Genomic DNA, 24,131 nt, shown 5'->3' with positions numbered 1-24,131 from the left:
TTTATGCAGTATTACTGTAAGGTGTATACTGAGTTTGGCCTTTTAATATTATTTCTTAATGCATTTAGCCACTTTAAATGTTTTCATTATAACGGTTTTCTATGGGAGTAAAATGCTTAACATGTAATTTAGCATGTTTGCATATACAGGTGCATCTCAATAAATTTGAATGCCGTGGAAAAGTTCATTTATTTCAGTAATTCAACTCAAAATGTGAAACTCGTTTATTAAATAAATTCAATGCACACAGACTGAAGTAGTTTAAGTCTTTGGTTCTTTTAATTGTGATGATTTTGGCTCACATTTAACAAAAACCCACCAATTCAATATCTCAACAAATTAGAATACTTCATAAACCCAATAAAAAAAAAAAACATTTTTAGTGAATTGTTGGGCTTCTGGAAAGTATGTTAATTTACTGTATATGTACTCAATACTTGGTAGGGGCTCCTTTTGATTTAATTACTGCCTCAATTCGGCGTGGAATGTATGTGATCAGTTTGTGGCACTGCTGAGGTGGTATGGAAACCCAGGTTTCTTTGACAGTGGCCTTCAGCTCATCTGCATTTTTTGGTCTCTTGTTTCTCATTTTCCTAGATTCATAGATTCTCTATGGGGTTTAGGTCTGGTGAGTTTGCTGGCCAGTCAAGCACACCAACACCATGGTCATTTAACCAACTTTTGGTGCTTTTGGCAGTGTGGGCAGGTGCCAAATCCTGCTGGAAAATGAAATCAGCATCTTCAAAAAGCTGGTCACTAGAAGGAAGCATGAAGTGCTCCAAAATTTCTTGGTAAACGGGTGCAGTGACTTTGGTTTTCAAGAAACACAATGGACCAACTCCAGCAGATGACATTGCACCCCAAATCATCACAGACTGTGGAAACTTAACACTGGACTTCAAGCAACTTGGGCTATGAGCTTCTCCAGCCTTCCTCCAGACTCTAGGACCTTGGTTTCCAAATGAAATACAAAACTTGCTCTCATCTGAAAAGAGGACTTTGGACTACTGGGCAACAGTCCAGTTCTTCTTCTCCTTAGCCCAGGTAAGACGCCTCTGACGCTGTCTGTGGTTCAGGAGTGGCTTAACAAGAGGAATACAACAACTGTAGCCAAATTCCTTGACACGTCTGTGTGTGGTGGCTCTTGATGCCTTGACCCCAGCCTCAGTCCATTCCTTGTGAAGTTCACCCAAATTCTTGAATCGATTTTGCTTGACAATCCTCATAAGGCTGCGTTTCTCTCAGTTGGTTGTGCATATTTTTCTTCCACACTTTTTCCTTCCACTCAACTTTCTGTTAACATGCTTGGATACAGCACTCTGTGAACAGCCAGCTTCTTTGGCAATGAATGTTTGTGGCTTACCCTCCTTGTGAAGGGTGTCAATGATTGTCTTCTGGGAAACTGTCAGATCAGCAGTCTTCCCCATGATTGTGTAGCCTAGTGAACCAAACTGAGAGACCATTTTGAAGTCTCAGGAAACCTTTGCAGGTGTTTTGAGTTGATTAGCTGATTGGCATGTCACCATATTCTAATTTGTTGATATAGTGAATTGGTGAGTTTTTGTTAAAATGTGAGCCAAAATCATCACAATTAAAAGAACCAAAGACTTAAACTACTTCAGTCTGTGTGCATTGAATTTATTTAATACACGAGCTTCACAATTTGAGTTGAATTACTGAAATAAATGAACTTTTACATGGCATTCTAATTTATTGAGATGCACCTGTATATTCTGGGCGCAGCTGCTTGCCACATATTATATTTTATTAACAAACTGTATACCGAATTTAGTCTATTTATGTATTTGTCTTCCATTTAAATGTATGTCTTCCTCCATTGCACCATATTAAATGTTTTTATATTGCAATGAGAGAAAATGAAATTCAGCGTGTTGCATTCATGTTCTGGGTTCATCTGCTTACCTGTACATACAGTACATAGTAGGCCTATATATTTTTAAAAACTATACCGAATTTGGCCTTTTCAGATCACAGTTTTTTATAACAATAATAACAAATAAATATTACAGTATGTATAAAACAAAGAGAAAATACAGTATGTACATAACATCCGAAAATCCTTTCAATACTAAACGAGTTATGGTTTAATAGGCCTAGTTCTTTTTCATATCACTGTCTTCATACAATAAGCCACTTAAGTTAAACTTTTCTTTATAATGGTTTTCTATGGGAGGAAAATGCATAATGTGAAAACTTTGAGAGTTGCTTTCATATTCTGGACATATGCTAACTTGTAGGCCTATATCTAGTTTGCAACATTAATAAGGTGTATACTGAGTTTTGTCTTTTAATATTATGTTCTTAATTTATTAAGCCACGTTAATTATTTTTATAACTCTTTTCTATGGGAGGAAATACTTAACATGAAACTGTGCATTGCTTTCATGTTCTGGACTCCTCTGCTTGCAAAGTCCTTTTAGAAAGGTAAATAATATCCACATAGCTTTAAAGTGAATATAATATTAGTCACATCAACATTAGTATTGTTAATTTTTTACATTGTTGTTGGTCATTTAATGTATGTTTTTTTTTTTTAAATGACAAGTATTGGAATCGGTATCGGTGATACTGGCCCTGTATTTACTCTGTTTTGGATCGATACCAAAATTTGCCCACATTACCACACCGACACAGCCCCACCCACGGACACGTGCATTCACTACTTACATTTGTGTACAGATAGTGAAATAACATAAGCAGAACTGTATATGTAACAAATATTTAAACATTTAATGTATGTGTCTGGCAAATAATGCTTACTACTTTTTAAAGAGCACACATTTATAACAAATTTACACATACAGTAAAACCAAAAGAAAAAATCTGAGGATGTTGTAGAGTCTGTGTGATGTCTGTTTATGCCATTTGTCAGCTACTACTGTTATTCTCTACAGCAGTGGTGCCCAACCCTGTTCCTGGAGATCTACCTTCCTGCAAAGTTCAGCTCCAACCCCTGATCAAACACTGCTTAACCAGCTAATTAAGATCTTCAGGAGCACTTGATAATTACAGGCAGGTGTGCTGAAGCAGGGTTGGAACTGAACTCTGCAGGTATGTAGATCTCCATGAACAGGGTTGGGCACCACTGCTCTACGTTGTTCTTTGTTATCACTAGGTGCGTTTACATGGAGCATTGTAATCAGTTTAAAAGTCCAATCCGAATGAAAATGCTCCATATAAACACCTCAATCGGAATAAAAATGCCCAAACCGAATGAAATTGTAATCGGTTTGAGAGGGGTGGGATAAACCTTTCTATAAACCGAACAAAATTAAAATCCTGCCATGTAAACACTTTAAACCGATTACTTTGCGTCTACGTCATCACGTCCAGAGGTCGGGTCGTCAGAACGTGAACGTGATGAAGTCGGCAACGGTGCATTCTGTGATTTGGGGACACCGACACTACAGTAGAGACTGGGTAATAGTGGAGGTATAAAGTTAAAATTTCCATTATACAGTTAAAAACACATTAGAAAGGAGAACGCTTGCTGTGTGACAGACTATCTGCTCTCATGTCCGGAGTGAAAAACAGATCTGAAATAAAGCGCAATTTTCTGCTTTTCAGCTTAGAAACAACACAGTGATGATAGTGAAAGTAGCTCAATGAAAATAAACAACTTGACCAAAAGTTGCCTTTGTCATTTGTATTTGTATAGATGACAGATTCATAATTTCCGATCTGCTTGAATTTATACGTGCTCACGCCATGAATGTTGTACGAAACACGATTGTGATAAAGCAATGCTCCTTTGATTCATTGTTCAGCAACTCTTGGTAAGAAATCGTGTATTTGTTCCATTTAAGTACAGTACAACTTTGTAGTATCAGAGTACAATTAATCTCAGCTGCATTACAGAGGGACATATGATTTCTATGATCGCGTTCTGGCCATATGACTGAGCGCTCGAATGAACGCAAGGGATTCAAATATTAACCGTTTATTCTAAGCAAGTGCAAACAGATATTAAAAATATTAACGTAAATATGGGCGTTTTTTCCTCTGGTGACTTGTTTTTGTTGTCACTGTAGGCTATTAGCATATCCTAAAATCGAAAGCACAGGCACATGTAAACACCATATCGGATTAGATAACGTCTCATGTAAACAGTTCATCGAATCTTTCAATCGGAATGATTTTAATCGGAATGACAAAAAAGTGTACATGTAAACGCACCTACTGTCTGTCTGTTGGATTTTTCCTACCTCTACCACACTCCTCCCTGTCTCTGCTACCGTAGCATCCTTCCGCACAGCACTGGTATTGGAAGACCAGGGGTCTCTGGCTGTATTGGTTCCTGCAACATCCTAGTTAATGAACACAGTATAGGACGTAAACATTGCAGCAAAATATTTTCTCACTGACTGCTCTCAAAGTTGGAATACACATGAATACAAACAAGTAATAATCACACAAAAGGGAATAGAATATATAGCAAAAGCTATAAATAGTAGCAGCAGTAATAGTTGTGTTTGTGTGTGTGTGTGTGTACCGATTTTTAAATCCTTTTTGATATACAATTATTTGTGAATTAAAGTATGCTGAAGTGTTGCTAGTATGTGCTGCGTGTGTGTGTGTGTGTGTGTGTGTGTGAGACATACATGCACGGGTTCCTCCTATCCTAATAGTTAATTAATAGTTAATTAGAGCCACATTATTAAGAAACTGGCAGCATCTGTACCAGGGTGTCTCTCTCTCATTGCTGTCCTCCTACCTCCATGACACTTGACTCTGCTGTAGCAGCTGAGCTGTCTGCACTGCGTCCAGCAACATTCGAGTTTGGAATAGATGAACACGATTCAGACAAGGGAGAACATAAGTAAGCCAATGGCTTATAATACCTCATCTAACTATTGCACATGAGTGCCTGTAATAGAAGCCTATGTTCCACCCTACCAAAGGATTAATTAACGTATATATGCATGTATTCAATGTTTTATTTTAATACATGACTATCTACATATTCAGTAAAGTTCACTACAAATGTCTACAGTAGTACTATGGCTATTGCTATAGGTTTTTGATGTGTTACTGCAAGTAGCCTATATCAGTGGTTACCTTAAATCCCTCCTTATCTGCTGATATTTCAGTCATGCAATTCAGTAACAGGCTAGCTAACACTTGTAACCAATTACCACGAATGACACTTTAAAATATACTGGGGTTCCACGCTAAGCTTACAACTATTTAATACAATGTAGGCTACTGTCAAACACACACACAAACACAGGAGCTAACTGGCAGAAGTAGTGTGAAAATGACTGTATTTTCTGTTTTCTTAGGTTGATTTTCTTCTTACCTCTGCGTCTGTAGCACTACTGACCTCCGCTGCAGCAGCCGAATTTAAACATTCGGAATAGAGTTCGGTTAATTTTACGCATTTAGCAGCGTCGGACTTAAGACCCCTTTTTTGTTTGTTTCTCAAAGTTTTTTTGCACTGCCTTTCCTTTTTTACGGTCCATTATGTAGCTTTTACTGAAAATTAGCTCGTGTTGATCGTAGCTCGTCTTGATTTTGACTGAACGTCCAATAACCTCTAATCGGTTCGGTCGGCCCATCTCGGGACCAGGCGGCCGGCCGTTTCCGAATGGGCCAAATGCTTAACATTTATTATTAGGCCTATTCATATTATTATTAACCATAGTGAAATCGTGCAAGCAATAAAAACTTGTCCTATGTGCTGTTGGCCCATAAAAACGATTTTATTCATATATTATTTAAAAAAATCTGACCGGCCCACATTAAACAAAATAGTCCGGCCCCTCTGGCATTTGCCAGACTTGCCAAATGGCCAATCCGCCCCTGAACTTGGCGCAACAAATTTATCTATTTCAACACCTGAGGCAGCGCCACAAAGAGCTGTATGACCAATGCATGGCAAAAAAAATAAAAAATAAATAAATAAAATCCCAGGACATGGGATGGCATTTTTTTTTTTTTTTTGCCATATGTCTGTTCTAGAGACATTTTGTTACACCTTTACTCAGTGATTATTTTGCCTTATGTCTGTTCTAGATACAGAGTTCTAGAGCTTTTTGATAAGGCTCTAATTGGTTTTCTTTTGGAAATACATTTCAAATTCACACTGAATGCATTTATGACTGTAAAGCATGTCTGTGTGTGTGTGTGTGTGTGTGTGTCAAAATCGTGATTATCGAAATCGCAAAATTGATCAAAGAAATCGCAATAGGTTTTTTTGTCCATATCACACAGCCCTAGTTTCTGGTATTGCTTGTTGAAAGACAAATTTCAACCGCGGATGATAAGAAAGTTGTGTTATTATTAGTGTGTTTTGGTAAATCATGCAACTGTTAAACTACTTAATGTAATTTGTGGTTTAAATGCCACTGTAATGTGTAATAAAGGGGGTGTGCCTTATTTTTCCACATTGAAGATAGAAACTGTTTAACGAGTTGACAACAAGATACATTCTTCACAATGTCTTTTGTGTAGTTTTCATTACATAATTTGCCAGCTGATGCTGAGAAAACTTGTGAGACTAGTCTGATTAAACAAGTTTGTGCAGGTGTATTGTGTACTGCACATGATTTACATTGTTCTTAGTTATGAAGCAAGATCTACTGGTAGATCTTGCTTCATAACTGAAGCAAGATCTACTGGTGTGTGTGTGTGTGTGTGTGTGTGTGTGTGTGTGTACAAGATCTACTGGTGTGTGTGTGTGTGTGTGTGTGAAGCAAGATCTACTGGTGTGTGTGTGTGTTTGTGTGTGTGTGTGTGAAGCAAGATCTACTGGTGTGTGTGTGTGTGTGTGTGTGTCAAAATCGTGATTATCGAAATCGCAAAATTGATCAAAGAAATTGCAATAGGTTTTTTTGTCCATATCACACAGCCCTAGTTTCTGGTATTGCTTGTTGAAAGACAAATTTCAACCGCGGATGATAAGAAAGTTGTGTTATTATTAGTGTGTTTTGGTAAATCATGCAACTGTTAAACTACTTAATGTAATTTGTGGTTTAAACCATGCCACTGTAATGTGTAATAAAGGGGGTGTGCCTTATTTTTCCACATTGAAGATAGAAACTGTTTAACGAGTTGACAACAAGATACATTCTTCACAATGTCTTTTGTGTAGTTTTCATTACATAATTTGCCAGCTGATGCTGAGAAAACTTGTGAGACTAGTCTGATTAAACAAATTTGTGCAGGTGTATTGTGTACTGCACATGATTGACATTGTTCTTAGTTATGAAGCAAGATCTACTGGTAAATGTCTAGGGTTATTGATAAGTCAATGGCCATGATCATTGCAGATTTTTTTATTTTTTTTAGGATCTACTGCTGGTCGCTACTATTTCAAATTCTATTGGGCAGAATTCAGCATTGATGGGTCGATGTTCAGGTTGTACAGTTAAAACATTGAGCTCTGTTTTTTGTTTTGTTTTGTTTTGTTTTTAATATGTTCCTTTTTCTACTTTAGCAGTGGTTAGCCTGGTCATACTTAAAATAAACAGAACACTTTATAGGCTCTTGATGGCCAACCAAAACATACCCACATTTTCATACTGGACCATAGTCCTTGTGCTTTTCTAGAGCTATACCAGTTTGTGTGTGGATGTGTGTGTGTGTGTGCGTGTGGAGAATTATTATGCAGTGTTATTGATCTTAATGTGCCAGTAAGCCTACATCTGGTTAATATCGTCAGAACATGAGACTGTATTGCATCTTTGAATTTTGTTACTGAATGTATATGTGTGTGTATTTAAGTGTGTTTCCACACAAAATACATACTCTTTGTTAGAGTGAACACTTTAATCTCTGTTAAAAGTGAGAGTTCTCTCAAATCACTGCTTTCTCAGACTCAGAGCAATGATGTAATTACCCATAATCCTGTGGGGGTATCTCTCACTTCACACACACACTAACACACACTTACACACAGAGGCACACCTGGGAATCTCTTGCACATAAATGGAGGCCGATTTCTGTCATCAGTCCTGATTCTGTTTCCCGCTACATAACACCCTCTGTGGTGCGGCCAGCAGCTGCCGTTTATTTAACTTGTGACTAAGGCCACAGAAATGAGGGTTTGTAGTGTATGCAGAGAGAGAAAGGCTGTTCTACAAGTTGACCTGAGACTGAGGCTGAGAATGGATTTTGGTTTTATTTCGACAAGATTATTAAGAGGGTACATGACTGTCACAGAGTAGTGTATGATCATGTGACAAAACACTATTTGCATGCTTAAATGCATGAAATAATTATACTACACAAGATCATTTCTTAGTCTTTCTAAGAGCAGGGGTTTTCAAGAAGCGGGCTGGGGGCCCCACAGGAGGCGCTCAGGAGAATTCTGTATAATAAAGCATAAATATTAGATTAAACACTTGATTTAAACAAAAATTAAAACAACCCAACAATGAGAAATGTTGCTTTGGCACCTAACTGTAATAAATTAAAGTACTAAAAATAAATCTAAAATTCATGCGTATTACTATTATTTTTTGAATATTTTTGAATGTCTATTTAGTTTAAATATTAAACTAAATAGGAATATATATATATTATAATTATAATGACAAAAACACATAATAAATTAACTAAAATGAAAACCAACATTATCAAAATGTAAGCTAATTCAAAATATTAATACATAAATAATGATAAAATAGTTCTGCATTCTAATAGTGTGGAGAAGAGAAGATACAAAAAATACTGTCTATATTTTATACAAGATATTTTAATGTAATTAGCTTTGGCGTCAATACAGTAACAATAAAAAAGCTAGTTATTTAATTTTGTGAACAACATGTCTTTATAATATCACTTTTTCTCTCGCACAGTATAAATGAGTATATAAACAGGAAAGCGCATAGTTTTCTTAATATTTTAGGTCATCATTTTGGCCATCCTTGGCATCAAACATATTAAAAACCACTAGTCTGAAGTAAACAGTAGGAAAGCAGGTCCAACTTTTGAGTAATTTCTAAAAAGGTCAAAGGCCATATTAAATTTAAACTCTGACCTTCTCAGAATAAGTGTAGCTGACAGCTTATTGTATACATCTGCCAATAGAAGTTGATATATCAGCCAAAATCACTAACGTCTTTACTCTTTTACAGTGTGTAAGATTTTAAAGTCCCATCCAAGTCACAAGCGGCTGCCTTTGAGATCATATTTAGAGCATGCTGGTCTTCATCAGAATTTGTGGAAAACCTTTGTAGTGTTTTCACCCTTCATTGCAGTAGAACTAAATTATGATTGGTTTGATCAACTGAACTGAACGTTCATAGCATTTAAAGAACCAGCTTGAAACCTGCATGATTCCCACGATCCGCCCAATGTTCCCTCATAGGACCAAGAACCCTAAATACGTAAAACAGTTAGAAGTCGGTTTGTCATGTAGCTAATAAAAACCAGCTTTAGCCGAGTTAACAAATGGGCTGGCTGACTGAAGTGGTCATGGACTGTCAGTGACTCTGGCCGGAGCTGAGCTGTGATTAATGATGGTGTTTGGTGGTTTGCTAACCCTCTCCTCACTTCTTGTGCTCCCATTTAACTTCTCAGGGTGAAGAGTGCTGGTCTGGCATCAGTGTTTTTTCAGTTTGTGTCCTGACAAACATAATCATATAGACAACTGGGAGCTGATTCTTGATCCAGAGGGGACGCTTGACAGATATGAGCCCAGTACTGATGAGGATCAACAGTGACCCTGTTAGCACTCCGTCTTATGTTGTCTTTAATGTCCACTGGAGACTGTAGGCTTGGTGTTGAATAGTTTATAGTGTTGGTGAAATGCAGCCTTACAAAATCAACCTTTAGAAGGCCTGAATTTATTAAACTAGTTCTGGAGTAAAAGCTAGTTCTTAACGTTGTAAAATGATGTTGTTACATCTGGAATGTTGGAATATGTGAACCTAAAAATAATAAATACTGACCAGGACTCTCTTGTCAGTGATATATATTTTATGATAATATAAGACAAGATGTTTCTTAAAATTAATTCTAATTCTAATAATAATAATAATGTCATTATTGACAAAATATTCTTGAAAAATTCCAATCGGGTTTTAAGTCTCAACACAGCACAGAAACTGCACTTTTAAAAGTTGTAAATTATATTTTACTAGAAACAGATAAAGGGAATGCCGTGGCTTTGGTGCTTCTAGACTTAAGCTCTGCATTTGATTTGGTTGACCACAATATCTTGATTTCCAGGCTGGAGAGCTGTGTTGGGTTACAGGGAAAGGTATTGAAATGGTTTCAATCTTTTTTAACTAACAGAAGCTTTAGTGTTTCTATTGGCCAACATAGTTCGTCCTCACACCCACTTGTTTGTGGGGTGCCACAGGGCTCAATTCTTGCTCCAGTCTTATTCTCGATATTCATGCTGCCAATGGGTGCTATTTGTGAGAAATATGGTGTGTCCTTCCATCTTTATGCGGATGATACTCAGCTGTACTTTCCCTTGCAGCATAAAAGTAAAGAATGCTTAGGACCTCTGTTAAATTGTCTAAACGAATTGCAAATATGGTTAAAGCAGAATCTTTTAGTGTTAAACGAGAACAAAACTGAAATAATTTTGTTTGGTTCAAAGTCATATGAAGAATATGCTCTTCAATTTGGTCATCTCTCTTCCTACTTTACACCCTGTGCTAAAAATCTTGGTGTTCTTTTTGATTGCAACCTGGGTTTTGAGAAACAAATTAGTGCAGTGATCAAATCAAGTTTCTTTCACTTACAGCGTTTATCAAAAATCAAATCTTTACTTTCTGTAAAACAGTTTGAACAGATTATCCACTTGTTTGTTCTATCTCGTTTAGATTACTGTAACTCACTATACTATGGTATAAGTCAGTCTTCTATAATGCGTTTACAGTTGGTCCAAAATGCTGCTGCAAGATTGATTACAGGCAGACGAAGGTTCAACCACATCTCACCCATTCTTATTTCCCTAAACTGGTTACCGGTCAAATCTAGAATTACTTTTAAAATTTTAACTTTTGTTTTTAAATCTCTGCAAAATCAAGCTCCATCATATCTCTCCGAGGCAATCTCTAATTATAAACCAAATAGGTCCCTAAGATCAAGTAATCTTGGCCTCCTCTCTGTTCCTAGATCTAGGTTCCATTGCAGAGGTGATCGAGCTGTCGCTGTTGCTGGTCCTAGTCTATGGAACAAATTACCAGCTTCTATCAGAGCTGCGCCCTCTTTGCCTGTATTTAAATGTTGGCTGAAAAAACATCTTCTGTCAATAGCTTTTGTCTAGCCATGTCAACTGTATTGTTATGCTGTGTTTTGATGTTCTGTTGTCTCTTATCTGTTTTATTTTAGCTGTATTGTACAGCACTTTGGATCAACTGGTAGTTGTGTGAAAGTGCTTTATAAAGAAAAAAAGAAAGAAAGAAAGATTGTATTAAAGCCATATTCTTAAAATATTGTATAATTATGTAATAATAGTATTATAATATTATTTTATATTAATAAATAAATAATAATAACAATAATAATAATAGTTGCATTAAAGCCAAATTCTTAAAATATTATGTAATGAATTATTACATACACTGCTCCGGGTGTGTGTTCACTGTGTGTGTGTGTGTGTGTGTGTGTGTGTGTGTGTGTGTGTGTGTTTGTTCACTACTCACTACTGTATGTGTGCACTTGGATGGGTTAAATGCAGAGCACAAATTCCGAGTATGGGTCACCATACTTGGCCACATGTCACTTCCTTTCCTTTCCTTTCCTTTCCTTTCCTTTCCTTTCCTTTCCTTTCCTTTCCTTTCCTTTCCTTTCCTTTCCTTTCCTTTCCTTTCCTTTCCTTTCCTTTCCTTTCCTTATATATAATACTTCTATATTATATTTCTATATTGGATTACATAATAATATTATAATATATAAATAAAATATATAATATTATATAAGTAATTATTCACTTTTTATAGTGTATCTTTTAATATCCACTGTGAACATTTTCAATGTAAACAAGTGCAGATTTATTCATTTGTATAGCTTTTATCACAATAATTACTAATCTAAAAAGTTACAGAAAATTGCACATAGAAATTAGTACTAGACCTTTCAGCAACATAGAGTATTTCGAAAGCATAATGAAAGAGTAATAATATTTGATAAATGTGTTAAGTTGTTGCATTACACGTTTAATTAATCTCTAAAATGAACATGTTAAATCTGGCTCTCTTAAAAAATCCTCATCCGATACCAGCCAGTAAATGAGCTCATGAACCTGTGACGCATGTGTCAGCGAATGTGTGGGGGGCCGCAGGAATCTCCGCTCTGTGTTTCATGGTCTGTTCTGCTGATTGCCCCTTGGCTTCTGTACTGAGAAGATGCTGCCAAGAGCTCATCAGCTTCCTTGGGAGTCAGAAGCCATAGCAACTACTTACTTTGTGTGTGTGTGTGTGTGTGTGTGTGTGTGTGTTTACGTCATTGGAAGATGATCATATCTGCAGATGGAATATATACAGGTGACCATGCAGAACTGCACTGCTTTTCCTGAAAACAGGGAGGTCTGGAGTAAAGAAGTGGGAGGAATGTTCTTCTAGTGGTCTGTGTTTTATAAGTGAACCTATGCAGTAAGATCGTGTTCCTGCTCATTGCGTGATTGAACTCATATTTACAGGAAAAGGTCAAGACACTGCTTCACACTATAGTGATTCTAGAGATAGTTCCAGACCACATCAGGTGGGACACTATCCAAATGAGACTAATGTGGCACCATATGTATATTAGATTTTAGATGCTGGCATCTTCGTCAGCCTTTTTAACTACGGTAGCACAACTGTTCTAAACAGTTTTTCCAGCAGGAAAGCAGTACAGGGCTCTAGAAGTGACCAAGAGCATGGTCTAGAGGCAGAATTTCCAGTAACAAGGCACTGAAAAATAAGTTTGGCGAAGTTTACATACCCAACTGTATAAAAGGCACATTTTCATGAACTTATAGTGCAGTCTAAAGGTTTGTGGATACTTGGCGCAGTTTTTTTTTTTTTTTTTTTTTGGACAATATTTGCATTGCAAAGCATTGATGAGACAACTATGAAAACATTTTAGAATTAATTTAGAACATAGAAAAACAGATGCAGCATTAATACATTTCTAAACTGTTTTAAATGGTCTGTTTTGTATTAACTTTGACAATCAATCTATAACGGTCTACAATAAGCCGCCAAAGCTGCTGTGTATGACTTGTAAACATTGCCATTATTATGCAATCAGAATGGAAATCATTGTTTTTTCAAACATGAATTGCACTTTAGATTTAATGCATTTGCATCATGAAAATATGAAGATTAATGCTGATATTGTCCATAACCTCACTATAAATCCTAGTGTGTTTCCAAATGTTTGGAGGGTAGTTAAATTTCTTAACTCACAACAGTGGAAGGATCATATTTGACAGTAAAAAATGGAGGGATTCTGGTGTGGGTGTGTGTGTGTGTGTGTGTGTGTAAGTCAAATGTGGAAAAGGAGTGTATGTGTGTGTTTGACTTTGAGAATGTGTGAATGAGTAATTGTGGGAAAAAGAATCTCATCTCAATCACATGCTTCTGCTTCCCTCATTTTTCTGTATTTCTGACATAATGCTACACCTGCACACTCTGCTCTCTTCCTCGCTCTCCAACATCAACATCTCTCTATTTTTCCAGCTTTAGTGGGTTTAATAGATGATCCAAGCGGAGCAGCGCTAGGGAACTTGACGTAGCAGCACCGAATCTGATTCTCGCTCATCTTATTTCAGTCCAAACAGTCCCTATTTTGTCTGTTTATATCCCCTCTCTGGCAACAGGGCTTGAGGTAACGAGTGTGGTGTGCTTTACTCTAACTGTTTGTGTTGAAGAATGAGCGAGAGAAAGAGAGATGGATTTAAGCAGGCATGATGTAGCCACATTCTCACCATCCCATGATCCCCTACTGTGCAAGCTACAGCCAAAACAGTGATGTAAGCAATCTGAGCAGCTACGCAAGTTAGAGGGGAAACATTCATGCCCCTATAACCCTACATCCAAAATGCTTTCTGGCAAAACTAGTTGGTAAATCTAGTATGTTTATCCTCAGACCTTGCTGGAAAATGTTGTATTTATACTCGTTGCGTTATGCCAATCAGGATGAATTTGACTAGCTGGTCTCTCCTTATCAAAGACGTTTAAAAAACACCGAAACTGTGCCAGTTTGTTGTACAGAAACCTTCTGCTAGCTGGTAATTGTTATATTTGGCCACAGAGGGGCGACAAACTCTACATTTGTGTTAATGTGCACAAAGAAGCAGGACAATGAGGGGAAAAACACGGTAACAACTCCACTGAGAAGACCATGTTAGGCCAGAATGAATTTAGGTTTATGCTGGTTTGGTACTGGTCTACATGTTGTTAACCAATAAAATTTAATTGTCAAAGTCTGTCAACCAGCATGTTCTTTCATGTTTAACCAAAGCATGATGTAGACATCAAGGATGCAAAACGCATCAGAAAGCAGGCAAACAAACCGGATAACATGATTTAATATAAAAGTGACGGTTTAATTGAAGTCTGGGTCTGCTGTAGGAAATCTGCTAGTTGTTAGTAGGTCTATCAACTTTACAGCGTCATTTCCTCTGTAAGCACTTGTTCAGTGGCCTGTTGATCAAGATTAACCTGTACGTCTTCACTGTGCTATTTGGTTATGGAGTGAGATGAATGATAGTTTTTATTATTGTCCGAGCATGCGTAAAGATGCATGTGCACGTTGAAAGATCACAGATCTGCCGAGGTCAAAAGCTCAATTGAGTACAGGAGTGTTATAATAAGGGATTCACGTCAGTATAGGGTACAGCAGAGGCTTAGGGGTCAGAGGTCAGAAATAAGACATTGTTTTACACCATCTGTCTCTCGACAGACACTTCACAGATTGTTTGCTGCTTTCTTTCTTTTTGCTCTTTTCTCACACACACATATATATATATATTTATACAGTGGGGTCCAAAGTCTGAGACCACATTGAACATCTGGGAATAAAAATCTGATTTAGACCTGAAAATAAACACAATTTTGAAACGTTTTACTTTTTGAGTTTGGATTGATTTTGATTGAGTTTTGGTTTTGAAAAATTGTAAACAAAATGACCATGACCATGTGAACACCACATTCTCAAATCATGCTGCATTGCGTGATCATCAGGTTGTATACAAACGGCACGTAGCTTGATGCTCTTGCGAAAGCAACCAAATTTAAATATTTAAATAAACTTTTAATATACACTTGCAGTCGAAAGTGTTTTTTTTTTTTTTTAAATTAGTCTCTTACTCTCACCAATGCTGCATTTATTTAATCATAAATACAGTCAAAACAGCAATGTGAAATTGTGAAATATTGTTGTAAATTAAAATAACTGTTTTCTATTTGAATATATTTTAAAATGTAGTTTATTGCAAAGCTGAATATTCAGCAGCCATTACTCTGTCTTCAGTTTCACATGATCCTTCAGAAATCATTCTAATATGCTGATTTGGTGCTCAAGAAACATTTCTTATTATCAATGTTTAGTGATTCAAAATGGCTTCATATTTTTGTGGAAATCATGAAATCAAAAAATAATGCATTTTTCAGGATTCTTTGATGAATACAAACTTTAAAAGCACAGCATTTATTTGAAATATAAATCTTTTCTAACATTATAATCATTATAACATTGATGAACTGAATGCAACTTTGCTGAAAAGTAAGTTCATTTTTTTTTAAACTTACTTTATCCAAACTTTTGATTTATTTATAAACTTTTAATAATACTTTATAGTTTTTAAATACATTTTTACATTTCAATAAAACTTGTAATCAAATTGGAATGATGAATTTGTTTTAAAAATCTATAATAATATCTAAAAATAAATTTGTTTAAAATACAAATTAAAAGGACTTTCAGTGATTCCAGACTTTGGGTCACTACTGTATATTTATGTCTTTTTCACCTTTGCTCATTCACTATATGTTCTAATAATGCAAACTGAGTGTTTTCTCTTCTGCTGTCAGTCCTCACATCTTTTATCTTGCCCTCTCGTCTTTTCCCTCTCTCCCGCTCTCCATCTCTCTTCTCATAATAAACACTAAATGTTTTATCTTCGAGCCTCCACCCCCTGCCCCATCTGCAGCTGTGTGTGTGAGTGTGTGTGTCTGTGAGGAGGTGGTAATGTTGGTGAATGAGTGCAGGGTTGTTGTGCTCTCCTGGTCTGGCACTGCACCTGGATTATATTTGAGACGGGAAACACTGAAGTAGATGTTTCGAGGATGTGTATGAACCAAACTAAACATTCAGCCATACAGGAGACACGTGGAGGCCTGTCAGCCAGTGAACCCTACACTGTAAAAAATGTACCGTAGAATTTACAGGATGTTACTGGCAAAAAAGTTGCCAATAAAATCTTGTAAAAATGATGTTATTTGCTGTAAAATGGATTACAGTATAATACTGCAAAGCAAATAACAGTTAATTGCTGTATGTGAAATACAGTAATATGTAGTATTTTTTACAGTAACATTGAATTAAACTTGTAGTTTATATTACAGCAATATTTTGTAATCTCACGAAAGTACAGTATTTACCTGGCAACAAAAGTTGCCAATAAAATCCTGTAAATACCCATAAATCCAAGATGATGTTGTAATAATTTAACAATGAAAATGCTGCAAAGAATAATTTTAACAGTAAACTGTAAAATACTGATTTAAATGAATTATCATGAGAACTATTTTAATACATTTACAAATGAATAAAAACCAAGTCAAAGATGTTGCAAATAAACATTTATTAAAACTGGCAGAAAGACATTGCAAGGCTTTTACTGGTAAAAATAAAAATGTCAGTCTTTCAACAGTTAAAATCTTATCATATAAATAACATAGCATCACAAAATAACTACAAATAACTGTTATATCACAAAAAATAAGCCATATTCTGAGTAGAACATTTACTTTCTATAAAATTAAGGTCAATCAACAGAATTTGTATAATTTTGGTTAAAGGATTAAAATAAAATGCTGGAATCAACATTATACCACAAATTCTGTTATTTGAGCTTATGTTATATTAAATTTAGAATATTCCTGCAAAAGACAATTTAATAAATACATACTGAAAGTCCATCAACTTTCTGAGATGAGCACACACATGAGGGTTGTCCCTCTTCTCTGAGACCTTTCCACTTGTTTTGCCTCTATGTATCCGTCTTGTATCCAGTGAGTGTTGTGATTCCAACAAAACATCTGCACATAAAAACAAGCAGAAGCTTTAGAATAAAGTTCAGTATTGAATGAAACTAGCTCAATAAAATAAATGTAAAAATGCCACTTATACAATACAATCAGCATTTACCACTACTTAAACTAAATAAGTAGCCTTTTTCACAAATTAAATTACTCAAGTAAAACACGTTACCTTTGAAATTAATTCAAGTGTGCAAAAGATGCGTGCTCCCGGGACGCCAGACAGAAGTTGTAATAAGACTGAAAATCCAGCTGCAAAGTTGAGGTATGAATTCACAACCATGTGACCCTCGAATAGGCCTAGTCAAAAGCCACTGGGTGCACCTGAAATGAATAAATAGAAACAATAATGTAACTTACAATACAGTATTTCAATATAAAATGTAATCTAAAATACAAGTTTATCAAATGATTTACAACAGAATTAATAAGAATTAATACATTACCTAATATAATCAGCTTCAGAGAGTCTTGAAGCATCAAACATTTCTCCACATCAGCTTCTATTCTTTGCACCTACAAGAAATAATGAAAATTATCTTGTGATTTAAAAAAAAAAAATGCATTTACATAAATGAGACCAAAATGAACACCCAAAAAGGCATATATTTTAAAATAAACTTTTACATTTGATTAATAAATTCAATTATACCAATACATTGTAGAACTGTACCACCAATCAAATTAAATCATTTATAATGCAAAATTACAACTGTGTTATGACATTAATGTTTTACATTAATTTTTGAAATTACAAATAAGAAACGTTGTAAAAATGCAATGATACTTTTTAAACGTGAAACTAAACCGCCATTAGGTGGCAGCAAATAATTTAATGAGTGAGTCAATTGAGTCATTCATTGAACCGATTCGTTCAGAATGCTGAATCATTCAGTAAAAACACAGCTGAGTTTTGCTTTGATCTTCGTTTGGAATGATTTTCGTTGGTGAAATAAAACAACAGTCAATATTGTGTCTAAAAAGTAAGTAACTTAATGTTAACTAATTGTTTATTGAACTACGTAACATTTGCAATCGTGATAATCAGCAACAGATCACTTATGCTACTTAACAATATCATGTGTTATAAATAAACTCAACAGTTTGAACATTTACCCGGACAAGCTTTAATGTCGAGTACAACTAACTTATAGTGGCAATAGACACAATTTCTCATTTTCATGTTGTTTCTAATTAAGTAAGATGTCACGTCAATATGGGACAGTTGAAAACATATAACTTAAACAAATGAAATTTCACATATTTTGCTGTTGGTCAGTTATTTCGACAGATAGAAGTTAACGTTACTATGACAATCGTTAGCACTGGGCATTATGTTAAAAGTTGGGTAAACACTATTTTAAATGCTTTAAAAAAGTAAACTGCCAAAATTAGAAAAATGCAGCATTAAGCCTAACTATGCTATGCTAGCACTTTCCAGCTTGAATGAATGATGCATTTATATAGCGCTTTATTGTGTATTGCTGTACACCCAAAGCACTTTACAATCATGTGGGGGGGTCCCTTCTCAACCACCACCAGTGTGCAGCATCCACTTGGATGATGCGACGGCAGCCACAGAACAACAGCGCCAGTGCGCTCACCACACACCAGCTACAGGTGGAGAGGAGAGAGAGTCATAGAGCCAATCAAGTGGATGGGGATTATTAGGAGGCCATGATTGACAAGGGCCAGTGGCGGGAATTTGGCCAGGACACCAGGGTTACACCCCTACTCTTTACAAGAAGCGCCATGGGTTTTTAATGACCACAGAGAGTCAGAACCTCGGTTTAACGTCTCATCCGAAAGACGGTGCTTTTGACAGTATAGTGTCCCCTTCACTATACTGGGGCATTAGGACCCACACAGACCACAGGGTGAGCACCCCCTGCTGGCCTCACTAACACCTCTTCCAACAGCAACCTAGTTTTTCCAGGAGGTCTCCCATCCAGGTACTGACCAGGCTCAGCCCTGCTTAGCTTCAGTGGGCAACCAGTCTTGGGCTGCAGGGTGATATGGCTGTGACACATGCACATACTTGAGCTTACTGCACATACCAAGGCCGCTTGTCTAAATGTGTGATAGCAGGCTATTGTGACATGATATCACTTATACATTAACTTAAATAAATATAAAAGGATATATTTCTTAAGTAAAATTAAGTGAACTTACTAGGAATTATGAATAAAGCCTCTAATCTTCAATCGTTCTGGTACTGCTCCAGTCGCTGGATTTCAGATTTGAATGATGCACGCGCAATCCCATAATGCCACACTACAGTAAAGTAGTGTAAAAAGCAGGAGCTACAGTGACAACACCTGCTTCTTGTAAATGAATTACAGTTGACATGGAAATATACAGTTAACAACTGTAAAACCTTATTTGACCCATAATGCATTGCGAATTACAGCTACATCTTGTAAAATGTTTAAACAGTAAAATTCTGTGAAATTTTGCTGTAGAAACTACAGCAATTTTTTACAGTGTACCTTCTGTGCACCCACGGCAGAAATGACATGCATACCTCAAATGTTTAACAAGACATGGCGCTTTCATCCTCCATAGAAGACAGACAAACACAAACAATATGGACAAATAATAGATGAGATACTGCACAGTAGATGATGTGGACAGAAAGATCTCTTTGTATAGGGAGCTATATTTACCCCTGTGGAAGTTGGGTAAAATTTCACAATCACAGATGTATTTTATGATTTGCATTAAAGTCAGAATAAAAATTTTTTTTCTGTTTTAAATTATATGATATAAATTTTTATAAATACATATTATTGATCTTACTGTATGCACAGATGAGCCATTCACAATTTGTTTAGTGCTTTTACCTCCCACCCGCCTTAATTACTGTTGCTATGTCCAACAAGCCATGGCAGTGAAAAATACATCGCAGAGCACAGAGAAAACTGACAACGCGCGGACAGACAAGACAGAGCAGGTTACTTTTGGTATGAAACAATGTCTCAGCTTTCAAATTTTGACTTTTTTTTTTAAAGAAACTCAAACAGTAATAAGTTTTGTGGCTCTTTAATGTGTCATGACAGATCGCTGTAGCACCAGTACTAGTTATAGCATGAAATAAACATGAATGAACATCCAAAGATATCTTGTGTCAACTGCAGACAATACACACCATTTTTCAAGTTCAAATTCATGTTAATGGATCCAAATGTTAATCTAATCTCCTGTCTGTATTGTTTGTTGGGCAAAATGGTAGAATCAGCATTAAGATTGGTCAGCTCGTCTGTTAATCAATCTCCCTCTGATGGGTCAGTTGGGCATTAAGCAGTCAGATATTTCATAATACTCACTGTTGCCCATGGTAATGCTAAATATTAGACATACCACACTTCCGACTAGCTCTCTGTAGTTCCAGTCAAACACAACTTCAGCATTCTTCCGTCTCTGTTTTTGATTGCAGTAAATATAAATGATTGAAGTAATAATTCTTGAACTAATAGTATTATTGAAGTAATAATTCAGTATTAAAATATAGTATTTTATTGTTACAATGTTTGTCATGTTGCTTGGCTGATTGTTTTATACATTAGTCATGGTTTTTATTTCTTAGCAGAAGCTTTAAGATAAGTACAGGTAAAATGATAAAATAATTGAAACTCTAAAATCAATATTGTATGTCCATTTATTTATTTAGTTAGTACTCCTATAATACGGGAGATTGCTTTCTGTTCATCTAACTAAAGCTCACTGCGTAAAATTACTGTCATCTTATGTTTATAGTTGTAACTTGAAAGTAATGTGGGCATCAAATTGCACTGAATATAACAAAAGACTCTGGAAGAATATTACTGCACAAAAAAAAAAAAAAATGCTGTTTTCTGTTAGGTATACATGAAGTCAGCCTACATATACAAATATCATACCAGTAATGAAATATTTCATAACAGCAAGTAGAGCTGGACAAACAGAAGTAACCCCTGTCCTCTACACAGTTCTGTGATTCATCCATGTCAAATACAGCTGCCATGCACTAGCATTTCCTGTTTAAGACCGACCACCTCCTCAGAGAGCACTCTCCCTGTCAGCTTCACAAAACTGCAGCTGAAACATTACAAATACACAGAAAACAGCTCAGACTGAGCGGTACATATTTATTCATCCAGCATATACAGTATGCTCAGTTACTTGGCATTCCAGTGATTGAAAGTGTGGCACAAACTACATCTGCGACGGTTTCGCTCAAGATGAGGCGGGGAAAAGTACTGGCGGTCAAGCCCGGGGAACTCAGTAGTAATGTGTCAGATTAGCAAATGGAAATTCCAACGGAAAGTGTGAGATCAAGTAGAAGAGAGAGAATTGACAAGGTTAGTTGATGAAATGGGAAAGACGAGCCAAAGAGTAACCAAACCTTCCATAATCCTGTCCTGCTGCTGGCAGGCTGCAAAATTTGGGGTTTTCCTGTTGGGTTTTGCTTCTTTTAACCCCATGGCCTTCGACAGGCCCTGAGCACCTATCACTGCCTTTTATGAGACCTAATTGATTACATGCGACCACACCATTTATTTTTATGCCTGACTTCTGACCATTGAGTCACTTTTTCAAAGAAAACAGTATTTGTTAAACGACTTGTGGATGGAGCAAATACGATGTTGGTGGTGGTTTCTGTGGTTAAATTATATAATTGACAGTATGATGTAGTGCAGTACAGCTTACCTCAGAATTTCATTAAAGGATTTTCCTTTGGAAAGCCCGGATCGGATCCATGCCATTGGGCTCCGTTGGGTTATATTGTATTTGCATATAAGGGTTCAGTTACCGTATTCCGGAAAACCATTTTTAAATTGATATTAGTCTTCATATTTAATATTTGGTCGAGAATGACTACACAATAACTCAGAATGGATGTATTAAATAACAGATTTAAGCTCTTATGATGGACGGATGGTCATGTCAGTGCCCGACCCGTGTGTAGAGTTAGTTTGTGCCATGTCTTCATGAGATTTTTGGGTAGACGCCCAGGCTCAGAGGATTTCTGAGGTGAAATATGCAGACACGGATATTTCCCCTCCTCAATAATGCTGTGAGTAGATTCACCTTGCTGTGCATTTGTTTTCTTTGGAGCTGGACCTGTGCATTTAACCCTGACAAATGCTCATTCACGTTCCGTGTCATTCTGCTTGCCAAACTTTTGGAGGAATTAAGTACATGCTTTAATGGTGCAAAGTCTAAAACAACCATTTTGGGACTGTTTATTCAGAGCTGTTGTACAGGTGTTACGCTGATGTGTTGGTCAACCGGAGACGGTATTAAACCACAGAGCTTGCTCAGCACATAACGGAAAGGATAGTTGGAAGTAGATTATTGGGCAGCAGATAATTTGTTCCAGAATTTACGTTCGTGCAGGACGGAGGTGGATTCCGTTTGACTGGGTAAATGCTTTAAGCCAGTGGTTCTCATTTTTTGTCATCGTCTAAATCAGTATCAAATGTTAAATGAGCAATGACAAAAAAACCCAAAACATCATTTTTAGTTGTTATTAGCAGATGCCTTTGTCTAAAGCAAAAAAACAAGCAATTTAACAAAGTATCAGTATATTAAGTGTTTTTTATTAAAACTATTTTTTATATCAATAAAGGAGTTTCAAAGTGTCAGTGAAACTGCATATCTTTCAAAGTTTTTACTGTTTTGCTCAATGTTTTCATTACGCTGTAATGATAATATAATAATAATAATAAAAAAAAATATGCCACACATTATCATGAAAATCTGTAACAATTTTACGTGTTGGCAAATTGGTTAAGTGGGCTTAGCTGTGGAGCTTCATGCTCATGTTTTCTCTCCTTTTCTCTCTCTCTAAAAAAAAAAAAAGCCATGTTTCCTTACAAATCACATGATTTAAATTCATATAAATTTGCCACCTCATAAAAGTAAAACAGTTTCTCATGAGAATGGGTTGGAATAAATATTTAGTTTTCATTGTTCTTTAATGAGAGAATCCGATTGAAACTATGTGAGCTGAAAAAAAAAGTAATAGTTTTAATTATATAAAATAGTTTTTACAAAACATGGCGAAGCAGAAGCAGACACAATTGATCGTGTATGTAAGCAGATGCATATGTAAAATAACGTGATCAAAAAGCATTAAAGGCATACAAATCAAAACGTCACCGAATAAATTGTCGATCCAGGAAGTATAGGACAGTGCAAGCTTTGGATGTGTTGATGGAAGCAATCTATTCCATTCCATCAATGTTTTGATTATCGTTCTGAATCTGATCTAGATGTAGTAGTGTTTTACAAAAATGTGATTTTCTCAGCTTTTTGTTCAAAATGATGCTTTTTCATGAAACTTACCCAACATTCAATTGCTGAAAAAAAGATTGCATGAAGCTAGAATAAAATATTTTTTTGAAGCAGAGGCACTGTTCTTTGTTTTGGCATATTACCTGTTCAGATATTCATACAACAAAATATTCTGGGGGCCATTAAACTTTTGTGCAAATGATCAAAAATGCAGGTGGGGGCTGGCATCTTTAAAAAAAAATGCTGGCAGGGAAATAGTTAAAGTATTCGAAAATGAATGTATAAATAAAGTCCATCAAACAAGTCAAATTTGAATAAGAATAAGAGAAGAAATGAACTATGTTGTCCAACACTATGTTGAGAACCAATGCCTCATTTGGGTCATTACACCTCAGATTCTCAGAAGGGGCTGACAGGGAACTAACATTAGTTTTTACCCATCATGCTTTGCTCTGTCCTGATTGCATATAGAAATGACTATGTAAAACCAGTATCATGAACCAGGAATTGAATTGCACTGAATTCTTTGCTTTCATCTTCTCTGCTGGACAGAATCACGGGATATGAAATAATTGAGCTGTGGCATCAAAGTTTTGCTTGTCTGGGCTTTATTTAAAAGAT

General features: G+C 36.1%; 1 long non-coding RNA gene across 1 annotated transcript; it reads right to left on the bottom strand.

Moving 5' to 3' along the window:
* Positions 1-17,050: 17,050 nt before the first annotated feature.
* On the bottom strand, positions 17,051-17,731 carry LOC131552385 (uncharacterized). Its single transcript, XR_009273953.1, has 3 exons — positions 17,678-17,731; positions 17,404-17,555; positions 17,051-17,231 (listed from the first exon to the last, which is right to left on the bottom strand). It is a non-coding gene; the product is annotated as an uncharacterized LOC131552385 (long non-coding RNA).
* Positions 17,732-24,131: the final 6,400 nt, after the last annotated feature.

This window comes from Onychostoma macrolepis, chromosome 13 (genome assembly GCF_012432095.1).
Source record: "Onychostoma macrolepis isolate SWU-2019 chromosome 13, ASM1243209v1, whole genome shotgun sequence".
Classification (NCBI taxonomy): Eukaryota; Metazoa; Chordata; class Actinopteri; order Cypriniformes; family Cyprinidae; genus Onychostoma; species Onychostoma macrolepis.
The sequence above is the reverse complement of the archived record's forward strand: the minus strand, read 5'-3'. Positions and strand labels throughout refer to the sequence as shown.